Source organism: Erythrolamprus reginae, chromosome 1 (assembly GCF_031021105.1).
Source record: "Erythrolamprus reginae isolate rEryReg1 chromosome 1, rEryReg1.hap1, whole genome shotgun sequence".
Lineage (NCBI taxonomy): Eukaryota > Metazoa > Chordata > Lepidosauria > Squamata > Dipsadidae > Erythrolamprus > Erythrolamprus reginae.
This window is the reverse complement of record NC_091950.1, coordinates 76,819,111-76,835,263: the sequence shown is the minus strand read 5'-3', so window position 1 is coordinate 76,835,263 and position 16,153 is coordinate 76,819,111.

Sequence of the window (16,153 nt, the reverse complement as noted above, 5' to 3'; positions counted from 1 at the left end):
TTCCATGACTTTGCAGGTGACACAACCTAAAGAAATTGGTCTGTAATTTTCAATGTTATTGGATCTTCTTTTTTGAAGGTAGGGATGACTGTGGCTAGTGACCATACATAGAGTAAGGAGCTAGTCCTGGAGGATTTTTCAAAAATTATGCTTAGAGGTTCAGCTATGGCTGTGGAGAGCTTTTCAAAAGAAGTATGCACATAGTCCATCAGGTCCAATGGATAGAAATGATTTTAGGTTGTGTTATCTTCTGTAAAATTGATATATGTTAGATTGTTGAAGTTATTTGTGGTATGACTAGGATAAGGGTCATGAGTCATTGCTGTTTACAAAGACTTTGATATTACAACAAGTGCTTTCTAGAATCAGTTTTGAATGAATTTAAACTATGTCTTATACCAAAATGGCTACCAGTGAAGGAGCAGAACATGAGCTATTAAGGTGGCTAGGCTGTCAAATTTCTGACCTGTGCTGTTTTATCGTCCCCATTTGTGCTTTACATTGTTATGTTATAGGAAAAGTGACAGCTCACTTTTATAACAAAAAATCAATATATGGCCCATTTGTTGAACTAATCTTGGAGACATTTTATGGACCTCATTTCTCCCTCTCCTTCTCTCTCAAAAAAAGACATTTATTACTCTGAATTACCACTGCCCAGTGTGTCTAAGAAAAAGTCTGAAATGTGAGCCCTTTTTCATGACTTTTACATTTAAGGGGAATTGAGTGGGAGAATGTGACATTTTTAAAATCATATGGCAAATTTTTGATGTGATTGCTTGGTGAACCAATTCTATTGGACATTGTAAAAAATAATACTATCTGTTTTTATCTTCACAAGCAATTCCTGTGGGAGGATTAGGGCACAATTTACTACCTTGCCTGAAGTCGCACACTGAATTTTCAGAATGGGTAGAAATTTAAAGAGAGTCTCAAACTTGATGGTTTTATATAAGACAAAAAGGGCCTTGATATTTTAAAGTAGCAGCAAAGAATCTTCTGCTACATGACCTGGACTTAAAGCATTGCATAAAGACCTAATATACCTTCTTTCAGTATGATTGACATAAATGTTGCTAGGAAAGTGCTGGGTCAAAAATCATTCCTCAAAGAAAATTGCAATAGATAATGGGAAGCTGCATATATACGCAACTAAGGAATTTAGTGGCATGATTTTATATGAAGAATAAAGGTTTGGTTACCACCATCAGCACACACACACACACACACACACACACATTATTATTATTATTATTATTATTATTATTATTATTATTATTATTATTATTTAGATTTGTATGACGCCCCTCTCCACAGACTCGGGGCGGCCCACAGCAGTGATAAAACACTACACAATGACAAATCTAATATTAAGTCTAAAATAACAATTTTACATTAAAAACCTAAAAATAACCTTATATAAAAACATACACACAAACATTCCATACATAAAACTACATAGGCAAGAAGAGATGTCTCCATGTTAGCTTACACCATGTGTAAGCTAACAAAAGTAGAACAAAAATAATGAAAATCTGAATAATGCAAATTATAAAGAGATGTTCAAAGGGGAAAAAAAAGGACACCCCAGACAAAATCTCAATGTAAAAACAAGAGAAGTCTTTCTATTCAGAAATCATTAGATATCAGGTAAAGGTACACAGTTATGGTATATCCAGAATAACAGAGTTGGAAAGGACCTTGGAGATCTTCTAGTCAAATTCCCTGCTCAGCCAGGAAGCCCTAAATCAATGATTTTCAACCTTTTTTGAGCTGTGGCACATTTTTTACATATACAAAATAATGGGGCACCTTGAGCGGGGAGGGGAGTGGGGGGGCTAAAAAAAGTTTGGACCAAAAAAATTCTCTCTCTCTCTCTCTCTCTCTTCCTCCCTTTCGCTCTATTTCTCTCCCTCTTTCTCTTCCTTCCTTCCTCTCTCTCTCCATCCCTCTTTCTCTCCCTTCCTTCCTCTCTTTTTTGCTCTCTTTCTATCTCTCCCTCCTTCCATGCCTCTCTTTCTCTCTCTCTCTTGCTTTCTTTCTCTTTCTTTCTCTCTCTCTCTTGCTTTCTTTCTCTTTCTTTCTCTCTCTTTCTTTCTTTCTCTTTCTCTCTCTTGCTTTCTTTTTCTCTCTCTCTTTCTCTCTCTTGCTGAGCTTCACAGCACACCTGACCATGTCTCACACTGGTTGAAACCATTTCACACAAAAAGTTGTCCAATCTCTTCTTAAAATCTTCCAGTGTTGGAGCAACCACAACTTCTGGAGGCAAGTCATTCCACTGAATTGTTCTAACCATCAGGAAACATTTCCTTAAGTCTAGTTTGCTTCTCTCCTTAGTTCTCATCCACTGATTCTTGTCCTGCCTTCAGTTACTGTCTAAAATAAGTTGAATCCCTATTAAAACAGTCTAAAAATACTATGTGGACTAAGGAAAAGTTAAAGGTGGATTTTTTTTAAAGCCATCATAAGTATTTCAGTTCTGTTTAATATTTTAAAAGCCTGGTGCAGATACAGCAAAACTGGACATTGGAATGGCCATGTGATAAAGCAAATTTGAATATCATAATATTATTTGAGTAAGTGGTAGAAAAGGAAATAACTGAGTAAGTGGTAGAAAAGAAACTTCTTTAAAAGACGCTGATATCTGTAGGCTTCCCAAGTTTTTTAAAGATTAAACAAAGCTGGAAAATATCTCTTGACCCATTCATTCATTCATTCATTCATTCATTCATTCATTCATTCATTCATTCATTCATTCATTTATATACACACAGAAACACAGACAGACAGACAATCACACACACGTATAATATTTTTAAAAAATAAATGTTGATTCTGTTCACCTTTATCAATTTTTTTCTGATTTTTTTTTTGTGTGGGGGGGTATTAAGAATTATCAGGAAAAAAGATAGGCCTTAAAATTATTCTGTAGTAAATGAAGAAAATCTCTATTTCAAAAGGCAAGTTTTTGCCCAACTTAATTATGAATTCTATGGATTAAACTAAGGTATATATTATTTCAGTTAAACCTGATAGTTTGCACATGTTTGTTCAGTTTTTTCTCTCTTAAACGTATTTGAGGGGAGGGGAGTAGGAAGGAGTAGCACCACTAGCTTAAAATACTTTTTTGCAAAAATCTAAGATAAAATGTTTTCCCAATGTTAAGATATAGCATTTTTTTTTGCTTAATATTGTTATATCTAGATTTGCTTGCTACATTTCCTTCGTATAAAATGACTGAGTTTCTATTGCAAAAACCAAAGGATATTATTCTAAGCCCTGGGGCAGGGCTCTTTTCAAGACTATTGAATATAAAGTATAATATTTCATTCATATTTCATATTTAAGTATCTTTCCTGATCCTAGGGTTTCTCAAAGTTAAATGTGAACGAGATGTATCAATTTGTGTCTCCATGCCCTCTAACACACAGTGCAATGAAGCATATACAAAAATGTAAATAGTGCAGTGCTTCTCAATTATTTTCTGTTACCACCCCCCACCCCCCAGGAAGAAGTAAACATTTTGTGCGCCCTCCAACTCTCCGTCGGGGTGATTATTTGCAATATTTGGCACGTTTTTGTTGAAAAATTCAAGTTCTTCACAAACACAAGTGTAATGTGTTTAAGTGATACCTTAATTTATTTCGCTTCATGCTGTCTGCTGCCAACATTGTTACACAAAGTAAACATACCAATCTTTCCTCGTCTCCCACCATAGTCACAGTGAAGCCAAGTGCTACATATGGTTCATCATATTTCCTAGTCTTAGCTTTCGGGAGACTTACGTTTGTCTAATTATCTCCATATCTCTCCTCCTTTCTTTTCATCCCTATTAAAAAATTTTCCATGGTGTCTCTTAAGGGTTAGTTATCTGTACTTCATATCTCCCCCTTTGTGCTTTATGATATTGTTCGGTGCAAAAACCTCCTACTCCCTGCAGCAAAAAGCCCCATGTTCTCCAGGATCACGCACTCCCCTGGCATCACTCCATGGCCTCCTAGGGGGAGTCCACCTCACTATTTGAGAAGCAAATAATGGAATATTACAAACAATGATTTGATAGAGATACCGAATGAATTAATGTTCAATACTGATAGGACTGATAGTTAGCTCTTCCTTTTATCCTCACCTATTGTTGGGAAAATAGAAAGAGCAAAGCAAATTCTTCCAGACAATTGGGACTCTCATAAAATCCAAATTCTACATCTTCTGTTTGTAGACGAGACTTCTGTGTTGACTGTTCATGTCAAAAAATTGCCCACTTTAAATGAGGATCAAAGCAATTGCAGATAGGTAAAATCTTTTATTTCATGTGTGACAATCAAAGGAACACAGAAAAGCCCCAAATATAGCAAAGTGATGAGTGATATTGTTGGTTTGTTACACAGGAACAATGAAAGACAATACTATAAATTACAGTATGACCTCTAAACCTGAATGTCTTTGATGAAACCTTTGGGGATGATCTCACCATGGCACTATTCAAATCCTACATTGCTGAATTGTAGCATTTAGTTTTATAAACAATGACTTATTGTGACCATATTCTGCATCATTTCACACCATTCTTTTTCACATTGTTAAAGGAAGGCAACTATCCAGTTTCCATTATCTGTCCCCATTCCAGAGTCACAGCCTCCTGCCTCTAAGTAAATGACTAATGTAAATTAGTTCAAATGAATTAAACCACCACAGAGTCTGCATGAAACTCCAGATGTCAAGAAGACTCCATTATCTCCTGTTATGCAAACCAAAATGATATACAGGTAAGACAAAGATTTGATGAATTAGGGCTCAATTGTACCAAAACATAGTTTCCCCCACTCATTTTTACCCAAAGAGGTTTACCAAAATAAAAGAATTGGAACAGAACAAAGAACAGATATTTCTTATATCAAGGTATGATACTGCAAAACTAACATGCCCCAGCATGTTCATCCTGACTTATTCCCAGTTTGGAAAGACAATTCAGGAACAGCAGAGCTTTTCATTTGCTAAGATTATTTTCCTATAATGGTAAAACATGTTTGCTGTTTTCAAAAATTCCTTGCCTAAGAAAATAGTTTGGTTCCCAAGAGGTACTTTTTCAATTTTCTCCTTCCTAGGCAGAATTTCTCTAAACATTCTAGCCTAAGACCTCCATAGTCTAATCAAGGAAGAGCTACTGTCCAGGGACTAAAGTGGAAATAATAAGTAGGTGGCCATAGAAAATACAGAGATAAATTGTCCTTTTCCAATGCCCCTATTTTGATGTAGATGCATGCATATTCTATTGAAACAATCAGCAACTTCTATATGAGTAATCTCTCTTGAGCATGACAAACCATTCAGGCTACAGACACAATCCAGTTGCTGCATTCATAAAAACTATTATTTCATTGGCTGAAATGAAAAACAGGTATATTTCTGACCCATTGATATAGTAATAAATTCCAAATGTTGAACCCTAGTTCAACAGCGATTAATATTTAGGATGAATAAAAATCATAAAAGATGGGGTGTTCTTATAAAAAGTCTCCTGATTGTTTATTGATACAGTTGGTAGCTGATTGCAGCGGAAGCGGAGTAACAACGTGGACACAGCTGGATTTAAACAGGATCATTTTTATTAATTAAATAAACTTATTTTAATTCAAACTAAAATGGGACCCGCAGAGGTCACCTAAGAAACATTTGGGGTGGAAATGATGTAACAAAACTTCCTGGGGAACTCAGGGCATAACTCCATGCTGATCCAGGTGAAGGGGACCATGCCCTCACCTGGATCCCAGCCATGCAACGCATGTGGGAGGTCTCGTCGTCCAATCCCTGAAAAGCAATTGAAATGGGCGAGACCCAGAGGCAACTTCTCCCCAATTGCTCAGGTCAATTTAAAAGCCACCATGAGCCCTTGGAGAGAGTCTGCCAATCATCCCCAAGGATGCCAACACCTCCCAATTTCCGCCCCTAACCTGCCCCTGACTCCCCCCTACCTGCGCCAGCTCATGCAGGGACCTCTGCAGGTCCTGTAAAAAGATGGTGTTCTCCTGTTCTGACAGGTGAACGCCATCGGCACGATAAAGCCATGGCTGATCAATTGTAATATTGGGGTGGGAAACAACTACCCCACCCAACTACCCCACCCAACTCTCTAACCAACTTGCCAATGGCCTTATTGACCTTTTGCCTGACCTTGTGGATGGCCCTAGGGGAGATGGCATCCCTCCAGAAAATCCAGGGAAGTATTTCGGATCAGACCACTTGCGTGGCTGGCCAAGCTAGACGAAGAGCCCGCAGGTTGTCACGGGCCTGACAAATAAATGCCAGGCCACCTAAGACACACAGGTCATTGCCCCCAAGGTGCAAGACCAACCACCTGGGTGCAACCACGTTGTGGCGCCTGCCCAGGAGCAACAGGAAGAGCCCCTCCCACCACAGGCCCCTTCGTCCAAGCCAAGCGATGTTGACCCAATGGCCCAAAGACAGCTGGGTCCCCACGGCTGATCTTGCTGCAGAGCTGCCAACCCAAAACATCATACTGTGGTCGCACAGCAATGCCGTCGGTTTCTCCCCATGAGGGCTATCTAGATGAGGGCAGAGAAAGGTTAATGTGCGTGGAGTCCTGCTCATGTGAACCAGCAGGCCGAACATAAGTCAAATAGGCCGCGGACCTCCAGTGACCAATCTCCCGAATTCGAGAACCCAGGAAGCCAGAAACCGCTGCGCCAGTAGCAGTCCCTATACGGAATGAGTGCGTCCTGTACAAGGCAGGGTCAAGGCCAATTGCAACCTACGCCCTGGTCATAATTGACCAAAATTGATACAGAGTGGGAAGCTATCCTGATGACTAAAAAGATACCCCTGTCTCGTTCCTTTCAGATTACAAAAAGAGGAAAGGGCAGCCACTGGACAGACAGACGTGTCAGCTGCAGCTGCTAAGACTACTCTAGACCCCCTGCCTAGCTGATCTGTTTTAGACTGCCTTACTAAGAAAGAGACACTGGTGCCCTCGAACCGAAGGTCCAAAAACTGTAAAACACGAAGTGACCCATCTCCGCGGGAGGAGGCCAAAGCTTCACTAACCCGGAGAGCCCCAAAGAACATCACATTAGCCACTGCCTGAAAAAGGCGGGCTTCATAGACAGAGGAACACAAGCTACAACACGTACTGTTAATGTTGGAGAGATGTTGTAATGTCAGTGCCTGTCTGCAGTCTACAGAGGGCCCGGGTTGCTTCCTAACCAACCCTTCTAGCATTTTCCAAATACGGAAATCCCCAGAGGAATATGAAAATCCATGGGCCTTGGAAACAAATGCCAGGCCTGCAAATCTAGTCCTAATAGTTTTGACTGATAGGCCGCACCACTTAAGCAGGACACAAAACACTATCAGGTGATCGACAGGGATGGGCCAAATGTGTAAATAGCCCTTGGATTGGTGAAATTCCCAAAACTCCTTACCTGAGTTTTGGTATGACCTCAAGGTACTGGGTGCTAATGAGAGGACCATGGCCCTGACTACTTTGATCCTCCACTGCTCTGGAGCCCGCCCAGAATGGCAATAGCCCATATGGAAGCCAAAGGATCTGGCACCGTAGCTGCCACCACGGTCCCTGTACTCACCCCAGCCGGAGGGACTTCAGAAGCCATGGGGGCCTGAGCCGCCACAGCTGCAGTGGCAGGTATAGCCCAAACTTGATTACAGGTAAGGGCAGGGCAAACTGCATTGTAGCTAGTGACTCCACTCCCCGAAGCTGGTGGCATGAAAACCTGACCAGATAAGGGGAGGGGCAGTGTGTAATGTGACTGCATAACCACCTCGCCTGACACAATGGCACCAGGTGTCTCCGAAGAAGATCCCGCAGACACCGTTCCAGATGTCACTGAAGCCTGCCCGGTCTGGGCCTCCGCATTGCTCTGGGGTCTTCCAAGAACTGCAGGAACTGAAGGGGCCATGCCTCCTGGCCCGTACACAGACTGCCACCTGGCATCCAACTCATCCAGACATTCTATTACTCTAGACCAGGAATGAGCAGGTAAAGATGAGTCACCTGCTGGTGTGTCCTAGGGCCTACCCCCCGCCCTCCTGGCCCTATTCTGGGCCTCCTCATGTGCCAGCCTAGCCCTGGCCGATGGCCCTAATACCCTTCGTGGCCTAGCTGCTGGCTCAGGGGCAGGTGGCAAGGCCCTTTGCTTTTTAGGGGCCATGTTATTTTTAATTATGTTATTTATTTTATATTAATCCAAGGAACCAAACTCTGGATTCTCCTTTGGAGAGGGGTGCGAAACTGGCTAAGCCCCCAAAGTCCACAGGGCCGTAAAGCCCTGGGCCAGGCCTGAAGGCCTGTTTGATCCCTCCCCGCCTGGGCCTAACAAGGTCAAAAGAGGCAGCAGGCCTCCAAAGGGGCCGACTGCTGCCAAGAAATCTCGACAAAAGTGGGGGGGGAACCAAGGCTCTTCTCGCCCCCTAAATCAGAGCAGCAGTGAATGGGGAATCCCGCCTAGTTAAGGCTGCAGGCCCAGTCCCCCTCACCCCCCACAAAATGGCCACGCCACAAGGCCACTCAAAATGGTCTCCAATCTTCGGCAAACACCAGCCGGGTGTTCGCCTGCTCGTCGTCGGGGCAAAAAGGAGGCCCCAAGCCAGCATAGCCCTTTATAAAGGGCTGGCTGGCTGGCCACGCCCTGACGACATCATCAGCCAGCGCCAATGTTAGGTATGGCCGGGATCTCGCGAAATCTCACGAGATCCCGGCCAAACAAAATGGCGGCTACGCCGGGGACCGCATTTCCCCGGACCCACAGCAAATCCGGCTGGCGGTAAGTCGCCAGCTGGGCATTCTAAAACTACTATGCAATGATTTTAAATTTGACAGGATAAAAATCATTACCCTTGCTGTCAGTTTTGTAATGTGATAAGTGCCAAGGGCAAAGAGGAATCTGAAACATTCCACATTTTTTTGGCATCAGGGACAGAAGAAATTAAAATGAATTTGATCTTCTCATTTGTTAGGTAATGGATTCATGCCTGAAAGGAAGCCAAGTTCTTATTAGTTCAAAAGTAGCATGTATATACTACCTTAGAGCGCAGCAGTGTGCATTAAAAAGACACATCATTGGCATTTGAAGGAGATTCCAGTATATATTAAGTGCTTTGTTTTAAGTGAAGTAAGTAGAATAAAAGGCCAAACTCAAATTCATTTCTAATGAGCCATGCATTAATGTCAGTGTCTCTGTTGTCCACTCAAATGCCATAGAACACATCTGACTTTATAATGAGCCAAACACTTGTCTGTTCCTAATCTTGGTTAGCCTTCTGTTGAATATCCATTTCCAGATTTTATAAAATAATGCTTTAGAGGCGGTTTCTGGTGCTTAATGGATTAAATCCATTTGGAAATGTAACTAGTAGACCATACTGTATTTTTCTCAGGATTGTTAAAAAGCACAACCTAGTCTCCAATTTAGTATTCACAAAATTAATCTTGTACTGTCCAGGTGCCCAGTTTCAATCTTTTTCTGTTAATGGAGAACAGATCAAGCTAGCTGATAGAAATAAAGAATGCAGAACACAAAGACAGATTATCTGCTAAAGGAAGCTAAAGCCTGCATAGGAAACATCTTTTCTTCCTTATAGTTTATTCTTTTCTTTATTGCCTTTGTATTTATTATTTATTTTATTCCTAGGAAGACAACAAAGCTACACATACACATGAACTCACTTTCATAGATGTACTTCTGGATAGAGTGAGTGGCTTATATATTATTTAAATAACACAGTTATTTCTAATTTCTAGTTTTGAATTAAATTATTTATACTAAAGTACAGCAGTAAATAGAACAGAAAACACATAAACAGAAAAGGCAGCCTTCTCAGCATAATATAATCATTTGCCTACTAGAATTTAAAATTCCTAGTAGAATAGAAAGGGTAGAGTTGGTACCTGACAACAGCTAATGCCAGAAAGAATTCTATGTAGGATCCTTTTACTTTTTACAGTCAAAATGTCATTGCCGTATCTATGGAGATTCTCAATTATCCAAATGAAAGGTGTTTTTCCCACCAAAAAGCAACTGGACTTTCTTGGTTTTATTTCCCTTGAAACAGGAGTGGATTTCAGTATGTTCTGACCAGTTCTGGAAACTGGCAGTGGAAATTTTGAGTAGTTCAGAGAACTGGTAAATACCCTTTCTGACTGGTCCCACCCCCATCTATTCTCTGCCTCCCAAGTCCCATCTGATCAGGAGTAAATGGGGATTTTACAGTAACATTCCCTGAAGTGGGGAGGGAATGGAAATTCTACATTATCCTTTCCCTGCCATGCCCACCAAGCCACACCCACCAAGCCATGCTACACCCACCAAGCCATGCTGCTGAGAAGAGGAGGAGAAGCTGGGAGCCGGTGTCGGCAGAGGAAGGCGAACACCAGGGAGCTGTTGGCCGGTCAGGAGGCTGGCAGGGAGGCACAAAAGGAGCTGGGGAATCCCACAAAGAGATTCCGGGGGCAGAGCTTTGACGTTACATGTACCAGAAGGGTCCCCCCATTATTCTAGTGCCACCCCAAGAATCCAGGAAGGGATCACCTTGGCATCCTTAGCAACCTGCCGGTATATGTGACATCAAAGCTCCGTCCCCAGAATCCCATCGTTTTTTATTTTTACGGATTTTTTATTTTTATTTATTTTTATTTTTACGAAAAAGGATGCTGCAGTGGCACCGCAAGCAAAGGGAGATCCTTTCATGTAAAAATAAGGAGCTGGGCAATCCCGTGAAGAGATGCTGGGGGCGGAGCTTTGACATCAAAGCTCCGCCCTGGAATCTCTTCGTGGGATTGCCCAGCTTCTTTTGCTTGCAGCGCCGCATGCAAGGGAGGTCTTTTCATGTAATTTTTTTTATTTTTACGTGAAAGGACGCCACAGCGGCACCACAAGCAAAGGGAGGTCCTTTCACATAAAAATAAAAAAAATTATTTTGACATGAAAAAACCTCCCTTTGCTTGTGGCGCCGCTGCGGCGTCCTTTTTGATAAAAAATAAAATAAAATAAATTTTACATGAAAGGACGCCACAGTAGCACCGCAAGCAAAGGGAGGTCCTTTCATATAAAAATTAAAAATGATTGGATTCTAGGGGCAGAGCTTTGACGCCATGGACTGTTCGGGTTCCGGTTTGGGTTTGGCCGAACCTTGCATGAAGTTCGTCCAAACTCGCCGAACCCAAACACTGTTGGGTTTGCCCATCACTACCAATAATGTCAACATTTTTCCTGCCATTTTATTTTCTTTACTTACAGTTTAATCTTACATCACTTGCTAGTAAACAAATTTCAACAACATGTAATAGAAGTGTTGAAGCTTTTCACAGATGTACTGAACATGGCCATCCAATGGACAGAAAAAGTTTTAACTGAAAAGTAAAACAAGCCAAACAACAAACAAACAGTTTTTAGAAGAGATATACAGCATAGGAGAAAACCTATTGCAAAAATTTAGTGTTTTTAACCATAGTTAAAACAGTTCCAACAATGAACATATACAATCAAAAGAAAGAGATTTGTTGTTGTTAGTATAATCTTCCCAGTGGAAAGTGATTGCTGTTTCCAAAAATCATTCAGAAATCCAAACAAAAGCTTGGAAGAAATACAGAAGGTTTTATGGAGATTGTGATGGAGCACATATAGATCCATCAAATGCCAATCCTGCAGGATAACACAGTACAGTGGAACCCCGACATAAGAGCTGCTCTACTTAAGAGCAACTCGAGATAAGAGCTGGGAGGGGAGAGATATTTTTGTTCTACTTACAAGCCCAAATTCGAGATACAAGCGCCAAGGAGCTGTCTCCTGAAGCCAAACGCTAACTTCCGCGTTCGGCTTCAGGAGACAGCTGCGAAGCGGCGCGCGTGTTTTAAAAGGTTGCAGCCGGCCTGGGGGGCTCGGGGGGGTGCTTGCAGCTTTCTTTCTTGCTCTTTTTCTTTCTCTCTTTTACCTTCCCTTCCTCTATTTCTTCTTTTCTTTCTCCTTCCCACCTTCTTCCCTCCCTCCCTCCCTTCACTCATTCCTCTCTTACTCTCCCCTTTCATAAGTTTCCTTGATCCCTTCCTCTGTTCCTGTCCCTTCCCCCTTTCTTTCTTTCTTTCTTTCTTTCTTTCTTTCTTTCTTTCTTTCTTGCTCTTTTTCTTTCTCTCTTTTACCTTCCCTTCCTCTATTTCTTCTTTTCTTTCTCCTTCCCACCTTCTTCCCTCCCTCCCTCCCTTCACTCATTCCTCTCTTACTCTCCCCTTTCATAAGTTTCCTTGCTTCCTTCCTCTGTTTCTGTCCCTTCCCTCTTTCCTTCCTTCCTTCCCACCCTCCGTCCATTCATTCACCCATTCTTCTCTTGATCGCTTAAAGCCGGTCCCTGGTGCAAAAAGGGTTGGGGACCTCTGTCCTACAGGATTGGGTGGCAGAGAAGTTGAACATATGTAAATTTAAAAGTTTAAGAAAGTTTACAAGTTAAGTGAAAGAAACTTCATTATTCATTTATATGTACATGTACATTTCTTCATTAAAAACATGTCTTTCTGCATAATTTAGACTAACTTTGTGAGTTTTTTGAGGGCTGGAACCAATTAAAATTATTTACATTAATTCCTATGGGGAAAAGTCGTTCGAGATAAGAGCTGCTCGACTTAAGAGCCCAGGTCCGGAACGAATTAAACTCGTATCTCGAGGTACCACTGTATTATTATGCTCCTTTGTGGGGAACAGGATTGATGGAAGGGAAGCTTGCTGAGCAGTCTAACTTTGGTTCTATATTTTTATAGAAATATAGAAATACAGAAAACAGAAAAAGACCTAGTGATCCAGTGTGTTAACCCTTTGAGGGTTTTTCTTTTAGTTTAGTTTAGTATTTATGTTATTATGTTTTATTTTTTAATTTATTATTTTTGATGAATATGTGTTTATCCCAAGCATTGTATAACTTATGAAATCAGGAGCCAAAGCAGTTCAATAAATACACCAATAAAGGTTTATTGCATCCTAACAAGATGCAAGAATCTGAATTATTGACAGTCCAAGCAAATTAACCCCCTCCTCTCTGTGACAGCTCCTCAAGTATTGGAAGATTTCTATCATGTCTTCCTTTCTTCACTAGACCAGCCACCCTCAGTTCCTGTAACTGTTCTTCATATGTTTTAGCATTAGGGATGCACGGGGGCAGTAGAAGAAATGAGTTGGGAAATTGGTAGGATCTAGACACTGGTGTACAGAGAAGACTCCCCTCCATTATGGGAATGGTTGCTAGGCAGAAATGGAAATATTTCTGACCGCTCCATTCCTAATTTTATGTCCTTTTCCCTTCCACTCATGTGACTTAGAATGGAGTTGTTGTTGAGAGGCAAAGAAAGAATTCCAGAAGGTACATTCTGAACATCTTTCTTACCTTATTTAAAAATACATATTTTCAAAGAAGTTTTCTTTGAACCCAGAAGAATAAAAAGAACTCCATCTAGGACCAAGATGACAAAATATGCATACACACGTTGCCTAGTCTTTTCTTAGAAGGACATTTTACAATCATGTTGCCCATATTAATAATCATAAAAAAGCTTTCCCGAATCATACTTCATTGCTTCTTACTTGTTAAGTACGGCTGAAAACAAGTCTCTAAAGATGAAACCAAGCTTTGAAGTGGAACACACTGTAGGAAATGAAGCTTCAAGCAACTTGGTCCCAAGGAATTTGGGCTATAATAGTCAGGAAGAATTGAGAACTTAAGAATTAAGAAACTTTTACCATTAAAAACGAGCAAGATTTTTAAATAATCAATATGATGCTTATTTCCTATTATGGTATAATACAATCTGTGTCTAATAGAAACACAATGCAAAATTAATTTCTCAGTAGAAAAGAATATTATTGCTATAACTCACATATAATTCAATCTTTATAAATTTATTATACTATGGTTGCTTAACTCTAAAAAAAAATTTGTCTTATAGTTGTAACTCAATTACCACAATGGAAAATATGGCAAACATTTTGCACTGTAATAACTGGAGAAAGAGTTTAAGTAGATAAAACTTCCTTCCTTGGTCTTTGAAGCCTGTTTTTTCTTTGTCAGAAATTGAAAACAAAAGAAAATAAGGCACAATTATATCATTGTTGTGTACTGTAGATAGATGGGAGGATGAGTGACTGGACTGGTGGTTGTAGATTACGTCTCTCTGTGGGTGTATGTACGCATGCACATTCATGCACATACACCCACACATTCATTGTATAAATTTATGAAATTTATAGCACACATTCCATTATTTTTGGAGGTAGGGAAATGGATAGGAAGAGACGGTTGTTTTAATTATATTTAAAATATTTACCTCAGGATTCCCTATCTTTCTAGTTCAGGATATTTCATGCTTTTCTTCGGAACATGCTGGGTCTTAGGGCATTAAAAGGCTGACAGTTTTAAGCAGCAGAAAATCAAAGGATAATAGCACCAATGCAAAAATTCAAATTAAAGCATCTCTGACAGATGACAGCCCCTGCTTGAAGACCTTCAGTGAAAGGGATCCCATAGCCCCTCGGAGTAATTGGCTCCACTATTGAACGGTTCTGACTGTTAGAAAAGGGCTTTTTCCCCCTTCTTCTTTCCCTAATGTTTGGTTGGAACCTATTTCTTTATAACTTAAATTTGTTATGCCCTATCTGCCTTGCCTTTTTTTTGGGGGGGGGGGGAACCTTAACTTTTTTTCTATGCTGCCTTAATCTCCCCTCAGTTTTCTCTTCTCAAAGTTACATTTCTTCAGTTTATTCAATATCTTTTCATAAGAATTGATTTCTGGTCCTCTGATAATCCAGTTTCCTTCTGAGAACCTATTCTAATATCTCTGAATTCTTCTTAAATTGCACTGCCTTGTACTGGTGTCTTACTTAAGATAGGATCTGACCAATGCAGAAGAAAATGGAACGATTCCTGCAATTTTGAAATTATACTTTCATATTTCCATTTTCTACAGCGCTCATTCATTTTGGATTTTAATCAAATACCATGCCAACCTCTTTCACGAGAACTATGCTCAAACAAGATATATGTCTCATTCTCTAAAATTCATTTTATTTCTTTCCTACCTGCATAGGTTTGCATTTATTTCTGTTACATTTCATTCTATTTTTTACAGTAGTTAGCAAAAATATATAAGTAACTGAATAACATCAATTCATGATACATAAAAAGGAGCAACGGGCTTATGCTAGAAAATAAAAACTGGAGAGAAAACAGTAATAAATATCTTTATATTTGCCATATGTCAGTAGTATTACTAGTAGGTCTATTGTGAAAATAGTACATAAAATTCATTCAGACTTGTAAAAATTTTAGTTCATGCAACTGATGATTCAACTTTCTGACTTTATGTATATTTTTTTCTGGCATGGCAATTGAAGAAGTAATACTGATCCACATCATGATTGTGTAATGAATCTTCCCTGGTTATTGATTGATTGATTTGATTGATTGATTTATTGGATTTGTATGCCGTCCCTCTCCGGAGACTCGGGGCGGCTAACAGCAATAATAGAACAGTATACACAGTAATCCAATAGTAAAAACAATTAAAAACCCATTAAAGTAAAAACCAAACATACATTCAGACATACCATGCATAAAATTGTAAAGGCCTAGGGGGAAAGAGTGTCTCAGTTCCCCCTTGCCTGATGGCAGAGGTGGGCTTTAAGTAGTTTACGAAAGGCAAGGAGGGTGGGGGCAATTCTAATCTCTGGGGGGAGTTGGTTCCAGAGGGTCGGGGCCACCACAGAGAAGGCTCTTCCCCTGGGTCCCCCCAAGCGGTATTGTTTAGTTGACGGGACCCGGAGAAGACCCACTCTGTGGGACCTAACTGGTCACTGGGATTCGTTATAATGTTATAGAAACATAGAAACATAGAAGTCTGACGGCAGAAAAAGACCTCATGGTCCATCTAGTCTGCCCTTATACTATTTTCTGTATTTTATCTTAGGATGGATATATGTTTATCCCAGGCATGTTTAAATTCAGTTACTGTGGATTTATCTACCACATCTGCTGGAAGTTTGTTCCAAGGATCTACTACTCTTTCAGTAAAATAATATTTTCTCATGTTGCTTTTGATCTTTCCCCCAACTAACTTCAGATTGTGTCCCCTTGTTCTTGTGTT